Source organism: Castanea sativa, chromosome 5 (genome assembly GCF_040712315.1).
Source record: "Castanea sativa cultivar Marrone di Chiusa Pesio chromosome 5, ASM4071231v1".
Classification (NCBI taxonomy): Eukaryota; Viridiplantae; Streptophyta; class Magnoliopsida; order Fagales; family Fagaceae; genus Castanea; species Castanea sativa.
The window spans coordinates 40,153,052-40,162,454 of record NC_134017.1 but is presented as its reverse complement, the minus strand read 5'-3'; positions in this window follow the sequence as shown (position 1 = coordinate 40,162,454).

Below are 9,403 nucleotides of genomic sequence, written 5' to 3'. Positions count from 1 at the left end.
CACGCTACACTAAGTAATATTTATTTTCTATTAAAGTAAGAAATGGTGGTGAAGAGGAGAATTGTTTCTAGAGGGTCAAGGTTATACAGTGTGAGTTAGCAACTTATTTTAATAATTAATAATCTAGTTTATAATAAAAGCCACAAGATATTTAAAAAAAAAAAAAAAACTCAATGTATATATCAAACCAATGAGAAATTTATAAAAGTGTTAATTTATACAGCTCATTAAGTTATAATCGAACATCCCCTTATATTTCAATATCATCATCATAAATATTTCACTCACAATTTTGTAAGAAACCTCAGTTTGTTGAAATCTGTATTTTAATTAAAAAAAAGGGTAAAAAATAAGTTGCGAAAGGCATGTAAATACTATGTTTGCAACTATAACATTCTATTTAATCGGCTCTATCGATGTAAATTGATTAGACATGTTACACATTTTAGAATTTATAATCCCCAATTACAAATTTTAACTTCTAAATTTCTATTTTTAAAACTGGTCTAAAGAAACTATAATTAAAACAGGGATAAATATGTTTTTAAATTTTTTTATTAGACAATACCATACAATTCAAAATAGGGATAATTGCATTCTCATCTCTCGAGATTTTGAAAAATAACACTCTACTCCACAATTGAAGAAAAAAAAAACATTTATCACTCTTAACATCTATTTGACCAAATTTTGTTAAATCAATATTAAAAATATTACGTAGTAAACTGCCCTTTGCTTAAGGGTAGATTTTCAAAATTAGCCTCCATTCTAGAATTAAAATATGTTGTTTTAAATTTTTAATGAAAGTGCATTTTAAAATATTAAATACATCTTTTGCCTTTTTTTTATTTAGTGGATTATAGAGAGATTTTATTTTGTTTTTTCTAGAGATAATTATTGTGTGGGGCAAAAAGATCCTGATGGGAACGTGGGCTTTTTGGGCCGTGTTAAAGAAGGCCGACTTGATCCTGGGTTTAGAATTTGTTAGTACTATGGGTCGGCCCATACGCCGAGGATCTGAGGATCCAGCCGAGGGTGACCTTACTCTCGGATGAACACCGAAGAACTCGGGATTTCATAGTAAAGATTAGGGGATGACATGGTTAAGGCCAATGGTTAAAAGGGGGGAGCCCTAGAACGCCCAAGAAGCACCGGTGTTGAAGAAATGTCAAAGATAAAGGCTGCTACCTCCACATTAAAGACCCTGCACCTACCACCCTGGCCGCATTTATGGGGAAGTGACACCTGAATAGTAGAAGAGAAACTTCTGGTTACTATTCAAAGGCACTGAGAAGGGAAATATCTAGGCTAAGGGGGAGGTGGGGCAACACGTGTACAAAGTGTTCAAAAGAGGAGTATTTAAGGAGGAACCTGGAATAGAAATGAGGGGGGACTTTTTGTAATCTAAAAAAGAAAACAGACAAGGAGAAAGATATAATATAAGAACAGCCCTTGGCTTACGTCCGAGGAGGCCGATTTACAATATCCCTCGTTGTCTCTAAGTATTTGTAATCTTTAATTTGTCATTTAATCCCCACACACTTCTAACCTGGGTTTGAAGCCCACCCTCTACAAATTCATATTGTTTAAGGCTCATTGGGCCTGGGCCCATAACTGTTCTTGAGGCCAGGTGCATTTGTGCACTTACAATTGGCGCCGTCTGTGGGAAATCTAGTCTAGAAGAGGTAGGGATATTATGGCAGGCTTAGGCTCTCACCATGCAGAGTCACTCACCATGCAGAGTCACAAGGATCACAACCGGAAGATCATTTCGAACGTCTTGAACATCGTAGGGATCGTGAGGGAAGCGTCCATACAGAATACCCAGGGGCTAGCCATACTCATGGAGGGGGTAGCACTACCCATGATGAGGGTTCTAAATCCATGCAGAAGGAAATCAATCGTTTGAAGAGGAAGTTACGCCGCGCTAAACGTAAGGTTTCCCAGTCCTCGTCTAGTTCTTCCTCAGAGAAAGATAGGGGACCTGGCTACAGTTCAAGGTCATGTTCACCCACCAGCGCAACATCCTCCGGTGAGGAGGACGACCAGCCAACCCGCAGACGTAAGAAGCCTCGTTCTAGGGGCTTAGGCAACGATACCATGAGTAGGGCGTTGCACCAGCTCTCTAAATCTCCGTTTTCACGGAGGATTGGGAGGGGAAGGCTTCCCATGAGGTTCACCCAGCCCACCTTTACCATATATAATGGCCGGACTGATCCGGTGGAGCACGTGAGTCACTTCAACCAAAGGATGGCAGTGCACTCTCACAACGAGACTTTGATGTGTAAAGTCTTCCCCTCTAGCTTGGGACCTGTGGCTATGAGATGGTTTAAGGGTCTCAAATCGGGATCTATAGGCTCATTTGGGGAGCTCACTAGGGCATTTGCTTCGCGGTTCATTACGTGTAGCAGAGTCCCTCGGCCATTGGACTCGTTGCTATCCATGGCCATTAAGGAAGGGGAGACACTGAAAGCATATTCTGACCGATACTGGGAGATGTTTAATGAAATAGACGGCGACTTTGATGAGGTGGCGCTTAATACCTTTAAGGTGGGTCTCCCTACTGATCACGACCTAAGAAAGTCCTTGACGAAAAATCCCGTCCGCAGCGTACGCCGTCTTATGGATCGTATTGATGAATACAAAAGGGTAGAGGAAGACCAGCAGCAGGGAAAAGGAAAGGAGAAGGTTATCCCACAGGAGAGAAGGGATTTCAGGTCGGACAGATATCATAACAACAAGCCGAGGAGGGATTACTTCGGACAATCCGGCTCGGCAGCACCTCAGGCTGTAAATACTGTGTTCCGAGAACCAGTGCATCAGTTATTGGAAAAAGTTCGTAAAGAGCCCTTCTTCAAATGGCCCGGCAAGATGGAAGGGGACCCTGCGAGAAGAAATCAAAACCTTTTCTGTCAGTATCATCAGGATGTGGGTCACACTATTGAGAACTGTCGGACCCTGTGGAACCATCTAGAGCAGCTCGTCGGTGAGGGAAATTTAAAGCAGCACTTGAGTCAGCCCACTGGGCAGGTCAGTCAAGTTGGTTCAAACAACCAGAGGAACAGTTCATCTCGGCCAGCATTGGGGACAATTAATGTTATCTTCGCTGCACCTGGTAGGACCGGCTCAGGTCCCACTAGGGTGATGGCGGTTTCCTATCCGCAGGCCGAGGATGGGGGTAGCAGGCCGAAGAGATTAAAGGGCACTTTACCTGTCTTGGGTTTCTCCGAGGAGGATAAAGTAGGGACTATCCAGCCCCATGACGATGCTCTTGTGGTTACCCTTAGGATAGGAAACTATGATGTCAGGAGGGTGATGATAGATCAGGGCATGTGCGGTATATCATGTACCCCGATCTATTTAAAGGGCTAAGATTGGAGTTGGAAGATTTAACCCCTTACGACTCCCCACTTATAAGCTTCGAAGGAAGGGCCGTTGTGCCGAAGGACAGTATCCGTTTACCCGTTCAATCCGGCACGTAAACGGTTAAGGTAGATTTCATTGTGGTTGACGCATACTCTCCATATACAAACCATCCTCGCCGAGCCATGGCTGCACGCTGGGAGTGTCTCTCTACCTTACATGTTAAGGTGAAATTCCCCTCGGGGAGCATGTTGAGGAAATCCTCGGCAACAGTAGTGGCTAGGCAATGCATATCGAGCCGCGGTGCTTCGTCGGCCGGAAATTGAGTCATCAACCTTGCCCAACCAGAGTCATAGCAGTGCAATTAACGCTCGGAGGCATCTGGAGCGATGACAGGAGACGAGGCTGTTTGTGAGGAGTTAGAGAAGTTTATAATAACAGACGATCCAGAGAGGTTCTTCCAAGTTGGCATACTTTTGCCACACCAAGAGAAGATGGAGTTGTTGAAATTTCTGAAGGATAATTTAGACGTCTTTGCGTGGGACCCCTATGAGGCTCCAGGCGTAGATCCGAACTTTATTTGTCATCGTTTAAACGTCAATCCTGCCATTGTTCCGAGGAGGCAGCCACCTCGGCGATCTTCCCGAGAACATTCTGAGGCTGTGAAGGAAGAGGTTCTTAAACTCAAAAGGGCGGGGGCTATCAAAGAAGTTTTTTACCCTGAATGGTTGGCTCATACTGTTGTTGTTAAGAAGAAGAACGGCAAGTGGAGAGTATGTGTGGACTTTACTGATCTGAACAAGGCCTGGTCCTAGTTGGATGGATTCGATCATATCTTTTCTTAAAAGTGACATTCTTCCCGAAGACAGGGTTGAAGCAGAAAAGGTACGTCGAAAAGCGCCGCGTTTCTGGTTATCCGAGGACCAGAAGCTATACAAACGATCCTTTTCAGGACCGTATTTGTTGTGTGTGCACCCCGAATCAACGAAACATTAATGGAGGAATTGCATGAGGGAATTTGTGGGAGCCACCGGGGAAGATCCTTAGCCCATGCAGCCCCGACTCGGGGTTATTGGTGGCCTAATATGCAGAGAGGCTCGGGATTATGCCAAAAAATGTGATCAATGTCGAGGTTCGCCCCTAATATTCACCACCCTGGAGGGGTTCTTAATCCTCTCTCCGGCCCTTCGCTTTCGCACGATGGGGCTTGGACATTGTAGGGCCATTTTAGAGGCTGCGCCGGCAACAAGAGATGGCCGCTCGTGGGAAATCGCATTACTTCACTAAATGGGTTGAAGCCGAGCCCTAGCCAATATCCGAGATGTTGATTCAAAAAAATTTATATGGAAAAATATTGTTACTAGATTTGGCATACCGCATACACTTATCTCGACAATGGCGTTCAATTTGACAAAGAACGCCTTTAGGCAATATTGTGGTGACATGGGTATCATAAATAGATATTCTACCCCGGCTTATCCTCGAGGAAATGGGCAGGCCGAGGCCGTTAACAAGGTCATAGTCAACGGGCTCAAAAAAGTGGATGATGCGAAAGGTAAATGGGTAGAAGAGCTCCCTCATGTCTGTGGACGTATCGGACCACACCGCGCGGATCCCGGAGAAACGCCATTCTCTATGACTTATGGAGCCGAGGCGGTGATACCATTGGAATCTGGTTTTCCTACTCTAAAGACAAGTTCTTTTAGCCTAGAGAATAACCAGGGACTTCTAGAGAAAGATCTTGATTTGAGGAACGACGTGAGGCAGCTATGGTCCAAATGGCCTATTATCAGCAGAAGCTAAAACGAGGATATGATGCCCACGTGAAGCTAAGACCACTTGCGCCTGGTGATCTTGTGTTAAGGAAAGTTGTAGGCACTTCTAAGAACCCAGCTTGGGGTAAGCTCGGACCTAACTGGGAAGGCCCCTATCGCATTGTTTCAATAGCTGGCATAGGGTCGTATAGGCTAGCTGACCTAGACGAACGAATTGTACCACGTCCATGGAATGTAAATAATCTTAGAAGGTATTATTATTAATGAAAATGAGCTTTTGTTAATATATTTCAAAGTTATGAGTAGCTCTGATTCTTGAAGTTATCGTTTATGAGAATCAAACAGAAACTTGGTTAAGTGTAGTCCTCGGACCATAAACCTTGTGGAAATTGATGTCTTGTCATTTGTTAAACAGAACCTTAGTTATGCCGGGTCTTCGGACCTCCTACTTTGGGAAAATTAACATTTGAAGTTATCGTTTATAAGAATCAAACAGAAACTTGGTTAAGTGTAGTCCTCGGACCATAAACCTTGTGGAAATTGATGTCTTGTCATTTGTTAAACAGAACCTTAGTTATGCCGGGTCTTCGGACCTCCTACTTTGGGAAAATTAACATTTGAAGTTATCATTTATAAGAATCAAACAGAAACTTGGTTAAGTGCTGTCCTCGGACCATAAACCTTGTGGAAATTGATGTCTTGACATTTGTTAAACAGAACCTTAGTTATGCCGGGTCTTCGGACCTCCTACTTTGGGAAAATTAACATTTTTAGTTATCATTTATAAGAATCAAACAGAAACTTGGTTAAGTGCTGTCCTCGGACCATAAACCTTGTGGAAATTGATGTCTTGTCATTTGTTAAACAGAACCTTAGTTATGCCGGGTCTTCGGACCTCCTACTTTGGGAAAATTAACATTTGAAGTTATCATTTATAAGAATCAAACAGAAACTTGGTTAAGTGCTGTCCTCGGACCATAAACCTTGTGGAAATTGATGTCTTGTCATTTGTTAAAACGTAACCTTTGTTATGCCGGGTCTTCGGACCTCCTACTTTGGGAAAATTAACATTTGAAGTTATCATTTATAAGAATCAAACAGAAACTTGGTTAAGTGCTGTCCTCGGACCATAAACCTTGTGGAAATTGATGTCTTGACATTTGTTAAACAGAACCTTAGTTATGCCGGGTCTTCGGACCTCCTACTTTGGGAAAATTAACATTTTTAGTTATCATTTATAAGAATCAAACAGAAACTTGGTTAAGTGCAGTCCTCGGACCATAAACCTTGTGGAAATTGATGTCTTGTCACTTGTTAAACAGAACCTTAGTTATGTCGGGTCCTTGGATCTCCTACTTTGGGAAAATTAACATTTGAAGTTATAATTTTTAAGAATCAAACGGGAAATTGGTTAAGTCTCATCTTCGGACCACAACTTTGATCAAGGTTGTCTCCTTATTATGACTGGATGTTAATGCGTTACTGTTTATTAAATTCGTATCTTAAGTTTTATATCTTTGGTTGTTAAGCAATTTTGTGTAAGGAATGGTCCTCGGATCTTACATCCTACTAGAAATAGTGTTACGCATTATAAAGGTTTAATCGTTATATGAAGTCCTCTCTTCTTTTTAATCAAGGCATTGTTTAAATATATTAACCATGTCACCTTTTATTAAATCTTTAATAATATGAGTTTGATTATATGAAAGTTATGATTGTGCAATCCTTGGTGTTAGAGTTGTGTACTGTGAGAAACTTCTGTAATAAGAACAAAAAGTATAAAGTAAAAACAGATACAATCCAAGTGAAAAGCAAAATGAAATTGTTCTTCATTAATTAGTCAAATATACATTACATATATAATTTAAACATGGAAAAAGAGAAGTCCTAAAGATAAGTCCTAAGCCTTTGGAGGGGGGTCTTGCTGAGAGGTACTGGCGCCCTCGGTCTTTCTCAACTCCAGCTCAAAAGGAGTCAAAACATGCTTTCCTTTATCTGCTGTCTTCGTTGGAAGGACGTTGGGTTCCACTATCTGGCTCAAGTCCTTCTCTGCATCCCCTTCTCCTTCCTTCTCTTTGTTGGAACCAGAGGGTTCTGTAGGATCAGGAACTTGCTGTGGGACCACTGGAGGTAGAGCAGGAAGAGTTGTCTCGGGGGTAGGAGTAGCGGCGGGAGCCTCTTCAATCTCCCGTATTTCTAGGGAAGCCAAACGTTCTCGGACTTCCTCGAATCCAGAGAAGATTGGGGAACTCCCGCTACGTTTAAAGCTACCCCCCATACTTTTTTACCTTATTCGCGGCATAAAGCCGCGCACTCCTCTGTTTGCTCCTCCGTGGTTGCTACCCCTTCATCGAAACTTGCACTCGCTTGGCCGCGGAGAGAGAGTTGGAAGGAGCTGGCTTCTTTCTTCATCAATGCCAGTTCCTTCTTCAGATCCGAGCACTCCCTTTGAGCCTGGGAGAGCTCTTCATCTCTTTCACGAAGGAGCTGGCGCTGTCCTTCTATCTGGGTCTGCATAGTCTTCAAGTTTGACTTGACCCCATTTTTCTCTCTCCTCAGATCTGCCACCTCAGAGGTCAGCTTCTCGTTCTCGGCAAGGGGGCGGTACCCAAGGACTTCTCGGTCTCCCACTCGATTTCGAGCTCGCCCGGCTATTTTCCGAGTGTCTTCAATAAACTTCTCGGCTACAAAGACCTCCCGAATGGCACAGCAAAGTATGGAGTTAGGAACAGTGAAAAACAAACTTACTTATAAATATTGTTAAAAGTGGAATCTTCCGAAGAAAGGGAGAAACATTTACCAGCGCTAAGTCTCTTTTCAGGGAGAGGAATAGTTGTGGCTGGCCCATTTTTTCCAAGGTCTCCATATCATTGGGCAGCAGGAGAAGGCGTTCCAAGACCTCGGCCAGGTGGTGGGCATGGCCTTGTTGAACCGCCCTTATACTGGACTGGCAGGAGATGGGTGCGCCGTCCAGTCTTAGATCGGGGGACCAGGTGGTCGGTGCTCGGCGCACTTCAGCCTCGTCCCTGAATTCCCCGATTTCAACCGAGCGGGCCCTACCCTTGCCCTTGTCCACCTTCTGCTGCTGGGCCGGTGGGAGTTGTTGTCGTGGTTTCTTGGGGTCTTTATTAGTCGTACCCTCGTTATCCCCCTTCCTCTTCTTCTTTGGATCCTCGGCTGGAAGTTTTGGCTCAGCTGGAGGAGGGGGAGGTGGTAAGGATGGGGGAACTTGAGACGTCCCCCTCTTTTTCTCTGCAACCTTAGCAGCCCTATTGGTGAGGAGACCCTCCATTCTTCCCATGTCTTCTTCAAATTCGTCCTCCGGAAGGGCAACCACAAACCCTGCAATTCCAGATGCCTCGGTGGCTTCTTCTTCCTCGTCGGAAAGTACCACAAACTGGTTCCCGCGAGGTCTATCGGTGTTTTCGAGATGGAATTGATCTATCTCGTCGTCAAGTGTGTGTGAAGAAGACACCTGCTCTTCTGGAACGACAGTTGCTTGTGAGTGCACAGCAAGGGGAATTGCTGCTATAGGCCGGTTGTATAAAATGGTGTTAGGAGCGTCCGGGAGGTCGCGGTCGTCCAGAAAGTGGGGCCGAGCTACGTTTATCCTCCTTCGTCTTCGGTCGCCCGCGATTATGGCGTTCTCTATCTCCTGGAAGTCCGAGGAAAGGGGATTGTACCCTAGAATGAGGTGAGCGGCCCGGAGTTGTAAGTCTTCACTAACGAACACCTCGGAGCGAAGTACTCGGTTTAGATCTGCGATGTTACAGTGACTCAGACGAGGACGCACGTGCTGCTTATCTGCAAAAAGACGTCAAAACAAACAAACTTGGTCAGATTCACACAGATGTTTAACAACTTTAAGCAAGTACGAATACGCATTTCTGTGTGTGTTAGAAGAAGTTGTGTTGTGGGGAGATTAATCCTACGGCATCGCACCTGGATCCCCCCACTGAACTGGGCAGTGGAGGCCATCGTGCCAGTTCCCAGACACGATCAAGTAGTCGTCCTTCATGCCTTTGTTTGATTTGGGCAAACAGGAGATTGGCCTAACGGTGCTGGACCGAGACTTAATATAATAACCTACCTTAGAAAGTTTATCGGACTCATATAGGAACACGACATCGTGCCATGTGAGGTTTAAACCCATCTGCTCGTTTAGAGCATCTACACTACCCAAAACTCTAAAAACGTTTGGGAGGCATTGATCGGGACACAACCGGTGGTTGCGAAGGTACTCCCTAGTTATAGGTTTCATTGGA